The following is a 10,346-nucleotide window of genomic DNA, read 5'->3' as shown; positions in this document are numbered from 1 at the left end:
GGCTTTCTGCTGCTTCTTTCCAGGGAGTGAGAAGGACTGGACCTGCTTCTCTACATCCCAAAACCAAAGTATCGCCAAGAGCTTGTTGGCTTGCCGGTTGTTTCAGAAGTCTCAAGGATATCAAATACTTCCCCCTGCAACCTGCAACAAGCAGGGCCTCTGGATGTCACGCATTGATGGTGTTACATCAATCAGAACTGGTGCAATTCCTTGTACACCGATGCATCGCCAGTGCATGAGCTGCAGACATTGCATCACCGATGGTGCGATGCATCGTTCTCTGTTTCCTACTAATCTCTGACTCTGTGTGGCTCGGCACCAGCGCATTGCTTTGTGATGCATGCATCTCCTATAGGCCAGTGGTTGATGACGATGCATTGCCCCAATGAGCTTCGCATCTTGACTGTCAATGCACTTTTGACGCTACGCTGCTAGGAGCCGATGCCTCTCCTTCCCTAAAAGGATCCACATTAGTATCTCTGCTGCTTCCTGCATTGTCTTCGGCATCGAAACATCCAAGGTACTGTTTCAGCAGGCCACGGCTGGTCTCTGTATTTGACTCACACTCTATCGCAGTTGGTCTGAACATTTGGATTTGCACCAGTCAAGTGTGACCAGATAGCTCCAGTAGGCACTATTTGTTCCTAAGCACTACAAACTTTTTGTTGTTTTGGTCTTGTTTTACTCATACAAATATTGGTTCTTTTTCTAAACCAGTATGGAGTCCTTTTGTTGTGTTTTCACTGTGTTACTGGGTGTTATGTGCACAAATACTTTATACATTGCCTCTGTGCCAATCTAGCACAGGCCTAATATAGAGTGTGTTACTGACTTACCCTGACTAAGATTGGGATTCCTGCTTGGCCAGGGTGCATACCTTTACCAACCAGAAACCCAATTTCTAACAGTAGAGATACAGGAATCATCTCTTAGTATGTGAGGAACATGTTACTCTCTATTCTTTCCTACATGTGATAGCAGTCATCTATTAAAGATACAGTTTAATGGTCTTCTAGAATTTTAGAATTCTTCATATCCCGATGTGAGGGGCTGAAGGGTATTATTGGACCAGCAGCATTCTACACCATGGTGTAATGTATGGCAGCAGAGGGTTGCATTTTTTGGTATCCAATGTTGCAAGCATTTTGATGTTGTGAATATGTTATGAGAAATGCGTCATTCTCAATTCTTGTAGGCACACACAGACAGCACCCCAATGGGTGGGGGTGCTGTCTGTGTGTGCCTACAATCAAAATTAAGAAAAGTAGTTTGCGAAGAAGACCCGGTTATCCACATGACAAAATATGCAAGGCAGAGATGCTGACAAATGAGTCAAATGGATTTGTGAGTTGCTAACATAACCGATAAACCATGCACTATTTGTTAAAGGCAGAAGTACTGACTATTGCTGTACAATGACACCTTACGAACAACGAAATGAAGTGTATGAAAAATCAAGTTCGGCTTCTTGAGCTGTAATTAGAAAATCAAGTTAGTCAGCTTTACCTGCTGAATTCAGCGGTCCAGTTGCAGTACACAACTTTAATGTTGCCTCAGAAATACAGTCAGCCACAGATATCATAAAAAATATTCAAATGACAGGAATACTATGTTTCTTATTATAGTTTTATAGAACATTGATTTTGGTGAAATTTTGTAATGTTTTATGCTTTTGTGTGCTCAAGTGATTAGAGTGTTTATTTTAGTTATTTGTGAATTTTCTAATAATTATCTTATGGTTTGGGTAATATTTTTGAAGTGTTAATTCTAAGTTTATTATTATTATTTTTAATTATTAGCGGGGTGTTGGGCTTGTAAAGCAGTAGGGTGGGTAGGTATTTTAGTACATAGTACAATTTCTATACATTTTTTACAATTTTAAAAATGTAACTGGTTGAACAGATTAATATTGATGTAGATTGTGCAAATGTTGCATTATTAAAGTTTATAATAATACAAAATATATACTACAACGGGACCTAACTGGGCTACACTGAACCTCTTCCACCACTTTGGGTTGGAAGATACCTGAACCACTCCTCTTAGCATAACTCCCCAATGCCTATCCCGACCCTCTGGAATCCACCAAAAGGTCTGCCTCCAATGTCAGCTTCCTGGGGTCAGAGAACTCACTCTTCAACAGGTGTTGGCATAGCTCTGGAAAACAGACAATGTGCTCTCCCACAACTGGATTACAAAATCCCTCCAAGGGTTAACCAAACTATCCTTCACCTCTCCATCCAGTGCCTCGCACACCTACTTCACACCACTCTCTTGAGACTGGCAAGACAGTATCTGACTGTCTCTGTCACTCAACTCACACTCTTCTGGACGGTCTTCACACTCACACGCCAGGACTTCGACCACGGGGGAACCCCTCTCCCTGCACCTCTCATCTAGATTCAGTACAGTGTTCCTCCCACCACTAGGACCATGAACCCCTGCGTCAGTTTCCCCATTCTCCTCAGGGACACTGTGCACCACTGGAGCTACCTCATGTCCTAGAACCTCCTGGTGTATGTTAACTCCCTCCTTCAAGTCAGATGCCACATCCCTGGATGTGTGTACTACTCCCTCAGCACTAGTTAACTCATTTTTATCGCCACCATCTGAGATGGATTCCACCTCCCACTCAGAAAAGCTCACACTCTGAGCTACACACATTTATTTATACTGGGCTGAGACACTCATGGCCTCAAGCCTCTCGAGCTCTAACTCAAGCTCCCTCATTCTCAACTTATGCTTCAACTGTATTTTCTTTTCCTCTAGGGCTAATCTCCTATTTTTTAACTCCAGTTGCCCACCCAATCTGAGCTTGGCAAGCTACATCTTGAGCATCCTGCTTTCCTTCCTTTCTGCCAGTTCCTCTTGGGACAGGCTCTTGGCAGAGACACTGCTACCTGCTGGGGAGGGTACTTTCCTCCCCTCTGGACCCAATGACCCCTCTAGCTGTCCATCTGCATTCTCAGCCCCTTCCTCAGGGGTATTCCTTGCTTCGACCCAGGCCCTCAGTGCCTTTTGGTACTCCTCCTTCTTGGAGAGACCGGTCATTGAAACTTTGAATCTCCTGCAGAAATGCTTAAGCAGTCTTAAGTTGTAGCATTCTAGTCTCTCCTCTTCCGAATCAACGGATGCTATGGAGGCTGCTTTATTCATGGTGGCTAAACTTCGCAGTTCTTGGCAAAAAAAGAAAATCCCACGAAAACAATCTACCAAAAGTATGTGGTCGTGTTTTGGTCTGCAATCACTTTTAGTGTTCACCATATGAGTCACAAATGCAAGTCCAGAATCCTCACCGCTGACCACCAATGTTAGATTTGGGAGTCTCTAGTTGGCAGAGGTAGGTACCTTTGACCAAATAGGGACCCTTGCGCCTAGTCAGGGTAAGAGGGTACACTCCTAAAATAACCCCTGCTCACCCCCTTGGTAGCTTGGCATGAGCAGACAGGCTTATCTCAGAGGCAGTGTATGAAGCATTTGTGAACACATACAGTAACCCGGTGACAACACTACAGATGGACACCACACAAGTTGTATATTAAAAATAAGTATCTTTTATATAGATTTAACATAAGGCCACAAACAACAAAAATCCACAATACTGTACTTAAAATGGTAGAATTAGCTTAGTTCTCTTTAGATCTTAAAATGTGACACTTTGATTCGATGTACCTTAAGATGCGTAACGCAATACAGCAAAAGTGTTGCAGGGAAGGTGATGCGTCGGTTCCTTACACGCAAGAACGGTGATGCGTTGGTTCCCTACTGCTGCGGAGGGGACGGTGATGCGTCGGTTCTTCTCTGAGAGGGGAGGTGATGCGTCAGTTTCTTACTGCGCTTCCGTGACGAAGCGGCCCGCAACACCATGAAGCGATGAATATCTGGTGCACAGAAATAAAGATGTTGTCTTGTTCTTGGTGCGACACGATGCAGACCCCAACAGGCCCTGTGACATGCTTCCCGGTTATGCGGCAGCATCTGATGTGCTATGGATCCTCTTCTCTGGCGATGCGAGGAGCTTCGACAACGATGAGAGACGCAACAGGCCCTGCCACACGCTTCCGGGTGATGCGGCGGCGTCTGCTGCGACGTCGATCCTCTTCTCCGGCGATGCGAGGCGCTTTCGCGTTGTGATGTTACAGCGGCAGTTCAGCGTCACGCTTCTGGCTCATGAGTCGCTCTTCCCGCTCCTTGCGACATGCAGTTCCTCAGAAAGTCCGACACATTTGCAGGCACTTCCAAATAACTCTTGGATAGCTGGTGGGTGACGTCTGTTGTCCTTGAGACTTCAACAGGAGGCAAGCTCTTTTCTCAAGCCTTCGGAGATACTTCACAAGTTGATGAAAGTACACACAAAGTTCCTCTCTCCTGTCTTTGGCAGTCAGGCAACCACTGCAGGCCAATTCCGAAAGCAGCACTCAAGCTTAGGGATAGTCTCTCCTCAGTCTCTCTGGTTCCACTCCTCAGCCAAGGTTTCTTCTTGTTTCCCAAAAGTGATCTAAAGTTCTGGGGTTTGGGTCCCTTCTTTTATACACAGTTTCTTTTTGTTCTCTGAAGGCAGAAAGGCCTTTGCCTAGTCCAAACCAGTTCTAGTTAGTCCTGGAGCACTCTGTTTACATGAATCCTTTCCTTTCACAGTGCAGGGCAGAGACATCAGACGCAACACAGGAGGTGGAGCCAGCATTGTGTAGGGAAGGCACAGCCCTATTCAGGTTCCAGGTACAAATCCTCCCACCCCTCTGCATGTAGATCTCTCTATTCAGTCCTGTGCGGACTTACCCTGTCTCCTGGAATCCCACAGCCCCTGTCACTCAAACTCCAGACAAGGAACACGCAACCTAGCAGAGGAAGGCTTGGATAGTTAGACAAGAAAATACCTACTTTCTAAAAGTGGTATTTCTAAACACAGAATGTAAAACCAACTCCACTATCAGATGTATTTTATCATTCTGAGTTCATGCATACTAAACTCAAATTTCTACCTAGTTCACTGAGTCAGTTAGGATTATAAGATGTAATCATCAACTGCCCATTCTGGCCTATGGGGAACAGGTAGCCTTGCAATAGTGAAAAACGAAAATGGTTAATTCACTATTAGGACATGCCACACACATTAGGGCTTGTCCTACATTTTACCTACAATGCACCCTGCCCATGGGCCTACCATAGGGGTGACTAATAGGCAGAAAAAGGAAGGTTTAGGGACTGGCAAGTGGGTGCACTTGCCCATTCAACATGGCAGTACCAGACTGCACACAGGTTCTGCAGTGGCAGAACCTGTGACACACTTTTACAGGCTGCTTCTTTGGGTGGCACAACTGTAGAAAATAGAAACCTTCTCAGGGGTCTCACTGATACTTGGTCCTTTTAAACCAACAAAGAAGAAATTGGCACAGAAGCTGAAATAAAAAAGTAACATCTTTATTAATCTCAAATGAGGGAGACTACGTCACACAGAAACCTTAGCAACTGAATGAGGCAGTCTAAGAAGAAAAGAAAACTGGGGCCTTATATATGCTTAGGGTTGCATGGTCAGCATAAGACCAAGGGGCAGTCCTGGCTGATGTAAGCATGCAAAATGACTAATATGGGCATGCAAGATCTGCCTGCACAACAAAGTGAGAGGAGCTAACAGTTGCTATTTCTGGTGAACACACCCTGACATTTACAGACTAGAAACAGCTGCAAGGACAGCTGCAAGCTCAACTGAGCATGTGCGAAGGTGGAAGATGCTAAATATAGTTAGTTTCTAGGCAGATTACAAGAGCAGTCAACACTGAGGGAGGACAGAGCACATGGCAAGCACGTGGCAGCACATGGCAAACAAGATGGCTGCCAGAAATACAAAATGGCTTTCAGCTCATGTTAACAAATCCCTGCAATATTTAACACAACCAGTGCTGCAAGCCCACCAGCAGCATTTGATTTACAAGCCTTGGGCACACTCCATGCACTGTACTAGGGTCTGACAATTAAACCAAACTAGCCAATCAGGGAGTCACTAATCCATACACCAATTTACGATGGAGAGCATATGCACTTCAGCACTGAACAGCAGTGGTAAAGTGCCCAGAGCCATAAAACCAACAACAACAGGTCAGACAAAATACAGGAGGAAGGCAAAAAGTTCAGGGATGACCCTGCCAAAAGGGCCAAGTCCAACATCCAGCATATACAACTTCGCGCAAAGCGTGGCTGGTCCCAATCTGTAGATTGCTGTCAATCAGAACATGTAGTAGTGCAATGAGGATATTGTGAAATGATACTCTTCTTTGTATTGCAATAGCTGTAGCTAATTATCTGAGCTGGATGTGGGCTATAAGATCAAGATCTTTCTCAGACAATTGATCTATGGATGTCTGGTATTTATGTCTGAATTTTTTTTTTCTTACCAAAGTGTATTTCTAACTACTTATAGTATTTTTAAATGGAGATCAGCTCTTCTCGTATTAACTAGGACAATCCAACATTGTATCTAATGTATCACTATAGCTGTTTAATTAGATTTTAACTGTTATACAGCAATATTGGTGGTAGCGTTTCTCAATGAGAGAAAACGTCCGCACCTTCTGTTAGTGACTATTTTCACTGAACAAGTTGTACGTGAAGTATCCAAGAAAGAGGTGCACTGGGAACCTGGTAAAATTTTCACCCTCCTTCGCAAATATATATATGGGGTTCTATGAAGAACATCATCTTTGGAAAAAAGGCCCTTCGACCCTGACTGATCACATTGTTTATTGGGGTCGTTTCATCGACGATGTGTTTATGATATGGGGAGGAGGGGACAAATTACTTGATGAATTCATAACTTACTTGAATGACAATGAATATAACCTCAAGTTTACTTATGAATCCAGTAATAACAACATTTCTTTCCTAGATGTCACATTGTTCATTTCCAACAACAGAATTGAATCTAAACTATATAGGAAAAGCACCTCCTGTAACTCAGTCCTGCACGCTAGCAGTGCCCACCCTGTTTCCCAAATTGGGGCCATTCCATATGGCGAAATGACTAGATTGAGACGTAATTGCAGTACAGACGGCATATTTGCAGCGGAAATTGAAATCCTTAAGAAAAGGTTCCTGATAAGAGGATACGATAATCAATTGCTGAACAATGCACATGAAAGAATAGACAAAATCTCCAGAGAGTCGACCCTTAAAAAGGAAACCAAAAAGACCCAAACACAGCACTGTGAATAAGCTTGCCATAATAACACAATACAATGCAAACAGTTCCAAAATCTTCAATGTGTTTAGGAAACACTGGCATCTATTACAGACCTGGAGAAACATGTAGGCAAGAAACCCCGTATTGTTTACAAGAAGGGCAAAACATTAAGAAACTGGCTCAGCCCTTCGATTATCAGGAACCCTGTACCTAATAATCATGTGTTAGCTAGCACTAACAAATGGATGCCTATCAAACCTTGTGGTTTTTACAAATGCACTATGTGCAATATTTGTCAATTTGCCTTAGACAAAAAGAAAACCTTTTCATATAACAGCAAGAAAATCCACCACATTAGACATTTTATCAACTGCAATTCCAAGTTGGTGGTGTACTGTATCATATGTCACTGTGGATTGATTTATGTAGGGAGCACCATCTGTCCCCTAAAGGAAAGACTGCAAGAACACATCAGAGCCATCCGTAACAACGATGCCAGATATCCATTAGCGGCACACTATAATAAGGAACACTTGGAATTAGAGTTACTGGGCATCCGTTTCCATGGCATTGACATGATCAAACCTGATCCAAGAGGAGGCAATAACACTCTGGCACTTCGCAAACTTGAATCCCAATGGTTAATCAAACTTCGTGCAGTTATGTTATGTTATGTTACTGGGTGTTTTGTAGAGCGCTCAGCTGCTCAAAGAGCGTCCCGGCGCTATAGATCCTCTTCACAAACTACCAGCAACCAACAAGACAGCCAAACGGTACTAGAAATCCAAGGAACAACTTACAGAGCAAAGAGATACGTTTTAAGTCCTTTTCTAAAGGCGGACAAATTAGGGCACGTTCGCAGCATCAGGGGCAGAGTGTTCCAAAGATGGGGGGCAAGGTAGCTAAAAGAGCGACCTCCACAGCGAACACGTCTCACTACCGGTACCATGGCATAGGCCTGGGCAGCAGACCTCAAGGGTCTAGATGGAAGATAGAAATTGACCCTTCTCTGCAAATAGCCAGCGCCGAGATTGTGAAGCGCCTTAAAAGCTGTAGTTAAGGTCTTAAATGAGATGCGCTTGCGAATCGGCAGCCAGTGCAGAGTGGCAAGGAGATTGCTCGCCCTGGCTCTTCTGGTAAGGCCAAAGATTGCCCTGGCTGCTGAATTTTGGACTATCTGCAGACGGGTCAGCAGATATTCAGGAAGACCCAAGTAAAGGATGTTGGCATAGTCTAGGCGAGAGCCTATCAGGGCCTGCACCGTTATCTTCTTATGTTCCAAAGATAGGTACGGCAGAAACTTTCTCAACATCCTTAAGATGGCAAAGCACTTCCCTGTCAGGCCAGCTACCTGGGCTTTGAAGGAGAGGGTGTTATCGACCAACATGCCCAGATTCTTTGCTGTAACAGAATCGCTGGCCGGGGGGAACATGGCCGAAGGCCACCAAAGCTTCCATCTCGGGTCGGCAGGACAGCCGAAAAACAATATCTCGGATTTGTCCGAGTTGCATTTGAGGCCGCTTTTCCCGAACCAATCAAACACAAACTCCAGGCACTTCTGGATGGCCGCCCCGTCGAAGTCACAGCCCCTGTCACACGTGAACAGGAGCTGTGTGTCATCCGCATAGGATACGATCTGGGCCCCTAGCTCCTCCACACGTGCCGCCAATGGTGTCATGAAGATGTTAAAAAGGGAGGGGCTGAGTATGGAGCCCTGCGGAACCCCCACCTCGAGCTGCGGCATAGGGGCGGAGAAAGGGGGGGCCCAGATCGTTTGTCTGCGGTCGGCCAAGAAAGATTGAAACCATTCGAACACCGTTCCCCTTAGGCCAATCTCCCAGAGTCTTGTAAGGAGAAGGTCGTGGGGGACGGTGTCGAAGGCCGCCGACAGATCTAGCATGATGAGCAAGGCCTTTCCACCCCTGTCCAGAGTTTCCTTCACAGCCTCGGTCACCTCGAGTAGTGCAGTTTCAGTACTCAGGTTAGATCTGAACCCCGACTGTGACTGATGTAATAAGGAATTAACCTCTAGATAGTTGGTTAAGGTGGTGTGTACATGCTTTTCCGCTAATTTGGCCAAAGCGGGCAGCAACGAGATTGGCCTATAGTTGGAATGCAATTTGGCATCTACATTTGGTTTTTTTAACAGGGGAAGGACTAGGGCCTGTTTCCAAGTTGAGGGGACTTTGCCCGTACTCAGGGATAAGTTGATAATAGGGTTGATGATAGGGTTGAGAGCAGGTGCCAGAGTCGCAAGATACTTGGCAGGGCAAGGGTCAGATGGAGAGCCAGATTTCAAGTTGGATAAGAGGTCAAGCGAGGCCTGAAGCTCTAAAGCAGGGAAGCAGTCAAGAATAGGACCCGGGGTATACGTGTCCGATACAGATGAATGTACCCTGGGATTAAGAGAGCCGTCAGCCCCGGATCCCGAAACCGAGATGTTATGGGCTCCTTGCAAGGCCGACTGAATGGTGCGGATTTTAGTAGTGAAGAATGCTGCAAGCTCCGTGATCCATGGTTCCGAGAAGACAGACGTAGGAGTGCAGCAGGAGGGAGAGATAAAATCTTTAACAATCTTAAAGATCTCTTTGCAGGAGTTATCTGCTTCCTCAATCCTTTTAGCTATAAAGGATTTTTTCTCTGCAATGATTTCCTTATGATACTCCTTCACTGCTTCTCTATAGGACTGCTTAGCAGATATATCATACTGCCTCCGCCAAATTCTCTCCAGCCTCTTGCAATGCCTTCTCTTGCCAGCCAATGTAGCAGAGAACCACGGCGCCGACACTCTTGCCGGTTCTGATCTAACCTGGCGGGGTGGTGCCAAGGTTTCCAGACGTGCGGTGAGCCAGTTCTGAAAACACACCACATCGTCCTCCAACCTGCCTGTAAGAACACAAGGATAGGTTTCTAAGGCCTGGGTAAGCATGGCTGGGGTGACTTTGTGAAAGGCTCTAGGCAAACGTACTGTTTGCCGCTGCACCTTGCGAGTGGTCGTCAGATGATGTTCTATCACGAAGTCCGCTAGGAAATGGTCCGACCAGAGGACTGGGGCAAGGGAGGAGAGGGACACCGGAATGGTCGAAAAAATTTGATCCAAAATGTGCCCCTTCTCGTGTGTGGGGGCTTGCAAGTACATGTGAAGTCCCACCGAAGATGTCATATCCAG

This window comes from Lissotriton vulgaris, unplaced genomic scaffold, assembly GCF_964263255.1.
Source record: "Lissotriton vulgaris unplaced genomic scaffold, aLisVul1.2 SCAFFOLD_5125, whole genome shotgun sequence".
NCBI lineage: Eukaryota > Metazoa > Chordata > Amphibia > Caudata > Salamandridae > Lissotriton > Lissotriton vulgaris.
Note: the sequence above shows the minus strand (reverse complement) of the source record.